We start from the raw sequence: 11,071 nt of genomic DNA on the forward strand, positions 1-11,071 counted from the left end.
AAAAGTTATTATAAATTTAAGTAAAAAGGGTATAATTTTTTTAAAAAAATTGAACACATCAATATACTTTTGTGTATACATATAAAACAATACTTATTTTACTTGCTACCTAAGTAATCGCAATAATATCACATATTTAGTAAATTATACAAGATACTCTCTAAATTACTTAAAGGAGCTAGTAGCAAGTGTACACATGTACTTCTCATCAACACTCTAAATTGGTAGTATGTGTGAGTATAATTTTTTTGTTCTACAAAATATAGAGAAAAAAATAGATTATTCTCCATATCTATTAATTAGTTAGAAGCCGATTTATGATTTAATTTAACGTATTTTGCCAGATACGTGTATAATATTCATATTAATCAAAATATTAATTGTTTTAGATGTTATGATTATAGTGGGACTTTCTTTGAGGAAAACACTACCTGTTAATGCCACTATCCCAAATTTTAATTCCAAGATACAAAAATCGTATCCATATCTATTAAATTTTATCCAAAAATCTCATTTTAAATATAAAAAAATGGAAGGAGCTAGGTAGCTTCATCTTCATCTTAACTAGACTGAATTTTTACATATACGACATCAATAATGCTTCTATCCTTGCTCCATTGTGTATAAATGAAAAGAAAAGAAAATAAATGTGACGTCCTAATGCCAAATAGGACACCAACGTCCAAATGAGCAAACATAAAATAGATATTTACATTGCAGCAGAAGTATAGATTCCATACAAAATTTACAAAAGACTGTATCCTGAGGCAATCATGCCATCTACCTTTTAGAATACAAAATGTTAGAAAGCATAATTACAAAAACTAGCCTCAAAGTTTAAAATAAAATACAAAGTCTGCTCCAAACTATTCCTCTTGAAGGGAATCTAAACAAGGGTGAACCATAATTTTTTTCCTAACCTACGTCTAAGGGGGGATTTGATATGGGTGAGTTCTAATACTCAGTAAGATAAATAGAAATAATGAAACACAAATACATTTTAAAATATTAATTAATGCACGTTTAATAAAAAATTAATTATAATTTCAATTAACAAATTCAAATCAAAAGTTATCGCCAAATATTCATATCCAAATCAAATGTCGAATTCATACAAATCCTCATGAAGACGCTCAATACTGTATTCAATGGGTTTACACAACTCACGCACGCAGGATAAAACTCATCTTTTGACACAATGTTTTTAATACTAATTTATTATCTAATTTATATTACACTGATTGCAAACCTACATGCGCAGCCCCTTACACCTATTTCTAGAGAGGGCAAACGGGATATCAATTAGTCATGCCTTGTTATTAAATAGATACAAACATGCATTCACAAATATTAAATACAAATATAACTCTCTCAGGTCTCTCAGATTGCCATCATTCATGCCCTTGAGCCCTAGAGCATGAATATTAAATCATTGAGAGTCTCAAGGACAACTGAACTACTGTTTCATTAAGGGACCAAAACTGGCACTCATATTCTAGCGGTTTCGGAACAAATAATCAAAACCAAATTTCCCTCAAAAGAAATATGGTAAACCAGATTTAACTAGACTTTGTGTTTGTTAAATTTTGACTCTTTATTTTATTAGTTAACTTTTTAGATTTTTTATTCTTGTTTTATTTTTCTTTTAGTCTTTTAATTTCAAGTTTTTTAATGTTAATTCTCATCCTTTTATAATTATTTATAGATTTACAATTTCTTTCTTACGAGCTTTTAATTTATAAAATTATTCTTAGAATTTTAAGATTTTATTAATTTTATTAGATTTATTCTTTTAAATTAACCACATCATTTTTTGCTATACCAAATTTTCAATTTATACCAATATTTTTAAAATACCAATTTGTCCAAAATTTACTTAGCTTATCGAATTATAGATTTTATTTATTTATTTTACCTTGTGCTCGAGGGAATTTACCCTCCTACCCGCATCTGCAGTATGGGGAACACATCTGCGAAGACACCTCAGCATCTGTAGAAGCCTACTAGGTCAACACTACGCGCAAGGCTTGCTGCAATGTGCAACTACTTGGAGTGTAGTGGCACTCCCAGACATAGACCCTATATACAAATGCGCACCAGCACGGATCGCAGTGCCATGAACATGCCCGCACGACTATGACGACAACAACTACAACTATTATCATGATAGAACTATTAAGACAACGACTATAGGTCTTACAACCTATCTATATGGTGGATTATAATCGGTTATTTAAAGTTCATCTCCAATAACTTAAAAAAAATTAAAAACTAAACATCCTAATACACGATTCCTGAGGGTAATTAAACCTGTTGGACCATATCAGTCCATTATTCTGGTTGTTCTTATCCGTGAATGGCACCATCATCTTCGCCTGTTCCCCACTAGCAAACCCTACATAAAACTATTGTTGTACTTACGATTTCATGCTGTCAACGAACCACACATGCGGATGCTACAGCTCCTGTGCCAGAGAATCCTCCTTGATTTGAGCTGACATCTCCCAAGGACCCTTTATGACTCCTTCATCTGGTGGTCCGCCAAGGCTGACGTGACTTGCTAAGTGTTTTTATCCTATTCTGGATTTCTTTAAGGTGTTGTTCGATGAGCCAACCCAAATCGTTGAGATCAATGAGGTTGAGTTGGTGGAGGGAATTCCCGATAAGACTTTGGAGCATGACCTACATGATCTCCTTCTCACAATTATTCTTGCACTAGTTGTTCAATTAGTCAGTTTTCTAGATGATCCTTTAGTGTAAAAAGCTATCTCGATTCATCATCTTCTTATTCTGCTCCATCTCGAGCATCCTTTGAAAGTCAAGAAGCACGCGTTAGATTCTTAGAAGAGAAGGCCAAACCTCTGGTTGCGAGTGATAGGGGCTGTAAATGAATGCATAGGCTTTAATGTCATATAGACTACTGAGTTCGCTCACTTTCTTCATCAGCCCCTTCTTCCTTTTCTTGAATGTGGTTTTTCTTGTGGGGTCATTAGGTGATATAGACAAACTTAACTTTCTTTCTACTCTTGGTCTTTGGTTATATATGGCTTAGGAGAGGGAATGGGTATATATAGAATGAAACAAGGGTTGATGAATATTAGTAAAGCATGGGGAGTGAAACATTAAATATACCATGTGAGGTTAGAGGTACTGCATTCTAAAACTGGAAGTGGAGTGTCGAAATCATCTCCAGAATGCTATGTCTTTAATATGGAATATGGAAAAATATTTTGATTTAAGGAAATGTTTCACAAAATTTAATTAGTGAGTTGTTGCAGGGCTCCACTTATACAAAATTCCTTTAATCATGACTGTCCCTTTTAATTAAGAGCTAATGTTTCACTATAGTCAATCTATATATCTACTCTCTCCTGCATTATTTGATTTTGTATGCAGTATGTAGAATATGATTATTAGAGTGCATGTTTATTTGATTTTTTCTTTATGGAAGAATATTTTAATTACAATTATTAAAGTCAAAATATGTCTCTATATCACAACCAATTATATACATTTAGTAGACAATTAGTTACTATATGCAATTGGGCTTCCATGTTTTTCATTCTTTATACTTATTAAAACTGATATTTTTTTCATGAAGCTGTAGTAAACAATCAGTAGTTATTTTGAAAAAAAGATTCATTTGAAGATCATATATGCTGAAGATATTTAAAATACATAATAAATCATATGAAAGAAGGAAAATAAGAAGAAAATTATGTATCTTTGCTTTCAATCAAATACGTGCAACTAATAAATCTACTACACTAATGATAAGATTGCTTTCTTTCTTTTTCGAAATAATTCGGCTGATTTGTTAATTATAATTCTACCCTACCCATCACATTTTTTTAAAACATAAACTTTGTATAAAATAAAGACATGAGATCACATATATCTATGTTCTCTCCATACATTGGTGTATGTGAGTGCCCTTTTCATGTATATCTTCAACGGAAAAAAGAATGAGGGAGCCTATAATGGTTTTATATTGAAAAGCATGTATAGATGGCAAAACTCAAGTAAGGACATTTGTGATTTGTTCTCAATAAGCACATATGTTTTACATGTTCATTCACTTTCTTCATCAACCCCTTTTTCCTTTTCTCGAAAGTGGCTTTTCTAGCAGAGTTGTTAGTGATTTGGCAAGTTTAACCTTCTTTATACTCATGGTATTTGGTCGTGTCTGGACAAAGAGCAAGATGGTATATATATAGAATGAGACAAGGGTTGAAGATTTATTTGTAATGGATGTGAAGTGGAACATTGAATATACCATGTAAGGTTAGATTAAAACTACAAATGGACTGCCCAAATCATATCTAGAAATGTTATGTTTTTAATAGGACATATGGAGTGATCTTATGATTAAAGGTAATGTAACTTACTAAATTTAATTAGTGAATTGTTGTATGGTTACACTTTTATAAAACCATTCAATCCCAACCGTCTTTTTTAATTAAAAGTTAATGCTGCACTATAATGCACGTATATATCTACTCTCTCTTATATGTGTAGGTGTGTAAAAAAAATGAAATGAACGGGAAGATTGCTAGAATATTTAATTAATTTTCCCTGTATATTCTGGGTTAGTTAAATAGAGAGAGAGAGGGAGAGAAAAAAAACTTGAAATTACCTATCTTAAGGCAGTAATAATTGCATATAAATAGGTCACCCATCCTTTGTACTAAGCATCCCATTTTTGTCATATAGAAAATTGATATTGCTTTCGGTAAATTTCCAATATAGTCCTCTAATTAAGATAGTTTGCATTTCAACCGTAAAAGTCATTGTTTTAGTCCCAACAATATGTTCACTTTTAGTTGTTTTTTTTTTTTAGTGCACATATAGCTAAAAACAAATGTAGAAAATGTTAGGGCTTATAGACATCCAATCACAACAAAACACTTGCCCTAATTCTCACAATCTATAAGTTGTTTTAGATGTGTAATGTAGAGTAGACTATTTTATGGTTACTTATGTCGCTTTTTATATGATGTTCTTGTTTCATACTCTAAGGTCTCATGTATTTTAGATGATGCTAGTGGTTTGTTTTTGCATATAGGCATAACTTATGGCTGGTTTTGTAAATCTGCGCGTTATTGTTAAAAGCTGTATTAATTCTCAAAAAAATTATTAATTCTAAAAAATGAAAATAAAATTTAGGATTTAAATCTCTATAGTGACAATTCATACATTTAATTAATTAGTTAGCACGATCTCCTAAAGATAATATATGAGAATGTACAATTTGAATCCAAAATATTTTATAAAGAGAGGAAATACTATACATACTGTTAAGGAACGACTAGTGTAATTTAATTTTAAAATATAACAATTAAAGTAATATATATGATTTCTTTTGTATTGACTTATGTAATAGCCAAAAAACTCCTAAAGAAATCAAAGATACATTTCCTGCCAATTTTATGCAGTAATAATATAAAGGTGTTGTCTCCCTTCAGTAAAAAAAATGATACTAGTATGGTTTTAAAATATATGCCTTATGAACCTCAACAATCCATATTTGCCTATAAGATAATTAATTTTTTTTTAAAAAAATTGAAATAAAATTTATCAACTGTAATTAACCACTACAAACAAACGAGAAGTACCGTCAACAATACATCCAACAACTGCAATAGAGATTGAGAAAACAAGAAGAAGGCAAAGTCATGTTCAAAAAATAATTAGAAGGAAACACCCCATCATCCATTACTGATTCCATCCTTTAAGATAATTACAATATGCTATAGATTGCTTGCTGGTGTGCATATAAATAACGGAAAACAGTTAAAGATTATATATCTATGTGTATACATATAAAGCAATACTTATTCTATTTGTTATTTAGACAACATTTCTATTACATCACAATAATATGACATATTTAGCAAATTAAACAAGATATTGTCCAAACTGCTTAAAGGAGCTAGTTGCAAGTGTACACATATACTTCTAATCAATGCTCTGAATTGGTAGTATATATGTGACTATAATTTTTTACTTTACAAATATAGGGAACAAAGATATATTTTTCTATATATCTATAAGTTAATATAACCCGAAATAAATCGAACAAAATAATTAAACAACATATTTATAATTTTAGCATATTTTTCCTAATACATGCATAATATTCATATTAATAAAAATATTAATTATTTGAGATATTTTGATTAGATAGAGGTTTTTTTTATAGGAAAATATTATTTCTTAATGCCATTATCCTAAATCTTAATTTAAAGATTGGAAGAGCGTATCCATATGTATTAAATTCTATACAAACATCTCATTTGAAATCTAAATAAATTTGAGCAGCTAGCTAGCTTAATCTTCCTCCTATCTAGGCTGAATTTCTACGTATACTACACCAACAATGCTTGTTTCATCGCTCCATTGTGTAAAAAAAAATAGGAAAAAAAAGAAGAGAGAAGGGCATTATGATAGCTTAAAATTACATTGAGCATGCAGGGGGAAGAGAGAAATTAAAGAATGAAGAGTTGTACTAGTACAAGAGATATAAAATATTAAAGAGAAGATTAATCTGAAGAAAATCATTACACAAAGAAATCCAAGTACATTTATGCATGCAACTCGATGATTACGACTATGATGATGACAGTTACAACTATTATTATGACTACAACCATTAAGACAACGACTACGACGACTAAAAAACCAATAACATATCTTTGTAGTGGAATGTAATTGGTTATTTAAAGCACATCTCCAACAAAAATCCAAAAAACTTAAAATTAAATATCATAATACTCGATTCCTAAGGGTAGTGAAACGCATTGGATTATATCAGTCCATTATTTTGGTTGTTCTTATTTGTGAATGGCACCATCATCTCTACATGTTCCCCATATGCTCACTGAGGTTGCTGCTGTGCTTGCAGGTTCATCCCGTCAACGAACCACGTCTGTAGTTGCTGCAACTTCCGCACAGGATGATCCTCCTTGATCTTAGTGAATGTCTCCCTACGACCCTCCATCACTCCTATGCCTGTGGCCCCCTAAGGCTGAGGTAACTTCCAGAGTGTTTCAATACTCTATTTTATTTCTTTGAGGTTTTGTTCGATGAGCCAACCCAGATTGTTGAGATCAATGAGGTTGAGTTGGTGGAGGGGCTTCCCGATAAGATTTTAGAACATGATATGCGTAAGATCTCGATTGTCCTTGCACTATTTCTTCAGTTGATCGGTTGCCTTGGTGATCCTTTGGAGTAAGACGCTCTCTTGATTCACCATTTTCTTCCCTTGCTCTATCTCGGGTATCCTCTTAAAGTCAACAAGCACGTGTTGGGCTCCAAGAGGGGAAGGACAAACCTCTAGTTTTGAGTATAGGGGCTGTACATGATTGCATAGGCTTTGACATCGCACAGAGTGTTGAGTTCACTCACTTTTTTCATCAATCCCTTCTTTTTTTTTTTAATGTAGCTTTTCTTACAGAGTCATTAGTGACATAAGCAAGCTCAACCTTATTTCCAATCATGGTGTTTTGTCGTGTCTAGCTAAGGAGCAAGAGGGTGTTTGTATAAAATGAGACAAACATCCAATAGTTATTAGTAAAGAATGGGGAGTGGAGCATTTTAATATAGTAGAATATATCATGTAAGGTAAGATGTGGTGCATTTTAAAACTACAACTGAAATGTTCAAATTTTCTCCAGAAATATTATGTCTTTAATAGGGGATATAGGAAAATCTTGTGATTTAAGGAATATAATTCAAAAAAATTTAATTAGTAAAATCTTGAAAGGCTGCACAGCATGTTTTTTTCTTCTAACTTTGTTTTTTATTTTATAGTATTACGTAAAAATTTTAACTTTTTAGGATGTCATCGAATAAATATGAGAAATAGGACTTGGTATTTGTTCAAATAGCAAATAGATCTCTTCACTCAAGTTGATGATGAAATAGGGAGGATGATTAGTTCAGTTTCGAAAAGTGACTACGTGCTTTATTAGATATTTAGAAGATTGGGTAGTGTTTTAAGCTTTGGCAATCTTCACCAATTGACTATCTCAAACGTACATAAGCTCCAATATTCTGTCATTCACTTCCTCTTATAATTTCTAAAATGTCGAAATAGTTAATTGTTACAAGATAAATAAAAATAAATTGTTTTAGAAAAAAGAAAGTTAAAAACATAAAAATTTAAGTATAAGTACGTATATGCATATATATATATAGCTAAAGCATAAACAACTATATCTAACTCATGAAAGAATTCTTTGTTGAAATGTAACTTACCTTTTGATGTATCTGTATGAGGCTATGGAGGGGGACCATATAATAGATGTTTTAAGAATATGCTCTTTTCATGTTTAGCTTCTATTTCAAATTACCTATATTATCATATAATTTTATTCTTAAATTGTGCTTTTCATTTTCCAATGGGTGGTGATTTTGTGTTTTCTTGTTATTCTCTCTTTAAAAAAGATGGAACTAGACACAATTATTTTTTATTATTCAAAGAAAAAAAGGACATGCGACTGCCATTTTATTAATAATATTATCTTTTAAATAAGGAAAAATATGCGATACTTAACCTACAGCCAAACCCTTAAAAAGATTTACCCCCAAAGAAAATTTTAGGTTACTTTGCCAATAAAGAGCTAATTGTTTGGAATTAATTAACTGTGTTATGTATAAAATGAATTAATAGAGTAATATAATAAGATGAATAAGGATTAAAATGATGTTGTATGGCTATTTTCTTTAATAAATAAAGGTTACCTTACTTTTTAAAAAATTTCATGATAATTAGAAAATTAAAAAGTGCTATAATAATAAACATATATATATATATACTTCATTAATTATGTAAAATAGTAATGAATAGCTAAAACCTATAACGTAAACTATTTATAAGAAGATAATTTGAAATTATATTTCCTAAATATAACATCTTGAATCTTCTAGTTAAGGAAGTGAAGGAGGCTCTCCTCCCTCGTTTTTGATGCTAAATATCTTTTTCACCTCTCTCTTCACTGGATTTCACCACTTGGCGTGAATTCGGCGGTTCCAAAATTCTATAAATTTCCCTTCCCCTTCCATTTCTCCCCACACTTCTATTCTTTCATTTTTCAAGATTTTGAGAGAGAGATATATAGTCTAGTGAGAGAAGAAGCGAAAGAAAGGAAAACGATGAAGGAGAAAACATCGACATTTTGGTAAGTAATGTAGTATTTTTTTGGACATCTTAAGGAATATTTTTTGATAAACTAATTATTGTGATTTAGCCTGTTTTTTATGCCTTTGTGTTCAGATAAGTCAAATTATTCTTATTTTCAAGTACGCTATGTGAATTGAAGACACTTGATGAATTGCATGTAACCAATATAATTGCCTAGTAAAAATAAAAAGTAAAAAAATAATAAAAGGACAAAAAAAGAGAAAAGCGGAATGAAGCATGTATGGTCTGATATGTATCTGTATTGACATGCATGTTGCATCAAGTGTCTCGTTAGCCTTTTTATCGTTGAGGAGTATCTGTTCCTCTAGCTCTTTGGGGTATCTTTTTCCTCCCTCCTCTATCTGGTCTGGAAAGATGTAAGAGGACCACTCCCAATGGAGGACGACGTACCCTCTGACGAGAGTGGTATCACACTATCTGTAGGGGTCACCCGTGGCTAAGTAATATCGTGAAGCATGACACTAAGATCAGAGCATTTCATAATTTATTTGATTTTCTCTTTTATTAGGCTGACCCCTAATAGATATTCGCGTTACCACTCTCGTCAGAGGGTACACCGTCATCCACTAGGAGCGGTTCTCTTTCGTCTAGAAAAATTGAAGAATGGAAGTGTGGGAAAGAATAGGACGGGAAGACCTATTTATAAAATTTTATAACGATCGGATTTGCACTAAGTGGCAAAATCCGATGAAGAGAGAGGAGAAAAAGAGCTCGACACAAAAAATGAAGGAAAAGGGCCTCCTCCAGCCACTGGGGCACCGTCGGAGGTGACAGTGGTGCACTGCAGGCTATCCTGCACGTGCACAGGCCTCCTGCCATGCATAGGGCCTATCTGCGCGGAATCCGCGCGTGCGGCTCTGCTTCCCTGTGGGATTTCTTCCTGTTTCGCTATTTTTCTGATTTTTCTCAATTTTTCTAAAACTAAATTAAATAAAATCAAATGCAAACTAAATAATAAAAATTCAAATTTTCATAAAATAAAATAATTAAAAATCAACCAGATTTACGAATTACGATAAATAATACGCTAAGGAGTGATTTAAGATGAATTGTATTGGTCTTGGAGTATCACATTGAATAGGAGGATTTTTTTTTAGCTTTGATAATTTCTCTAGCCCTCTAGATGGTTTTATGACGCTCTGGCATTGGTTCTAACTGGCCAATGAAAGAGACTATTTAGTGGGTATGTATACGTACCATTAGAACTCGTACAATGATCGTTTACATTGATTCTTTTATTTTGTTTATTTAGCTATTTTTTCACCTTTAAAAGTTACAGAGTTCTTACTTTTCTACTTATGTTATTGTATGATGCTCAATTTGACATTTTTAAGTTTTTACTTTTTCTTATAGGAGATAATTGAAGCTAATATAGAGGGTAAATTAATGAGTATGTTGAATATGGTCATTTTCTTTGATTTCTACACTTACACCTAAGAGAGTGAGCAGATAATCAGAGTTTTCTATGGTTAGAACAAGTTAACTGAGCTGGTAAATTAACGTGGCATCAAGCTTGCAATAGGGATCTAATACATGGAGTTTTTTCTTTGAAGAAAAGAAAATAAAGGGGATTGGTGGTAGTTAAGGCTATAGGAGGATTGTAAAACTTATCAGAGTATATATTTAACTTTTCTTGTCTACTTGTATAAGATCTTAATATAGTTATTAATTGAAAGTTATATATATGATTTTAGTTTGAAAGTAAATACCCCTCAAAGGAAATATGGTGAACCAGATTTAACTAGACTTTGTGTTTGTTAAGTTTTGACCTTTTATTTTATTAGTTAACTTTTTAGATTCTTTTGTTCTTGTTTCATTTTTTCTTTAGTCTTTTAATTTCAAGTTTTTCAAATGTTAATTCTCCTT

Source organism: Carica papaya, chromosome 2, assembly GCF_054855325.1.
Source record: "Carica papaya isolate Zhongbai chromosome 2, ASM5485532v1, whole genome shotgun sequence".
NCBI lineage: Eukaryota > Viridiplantae > Streptophyta > Magnoliopsida > Brassicales > Caricaceae > Carica > Carica papaya.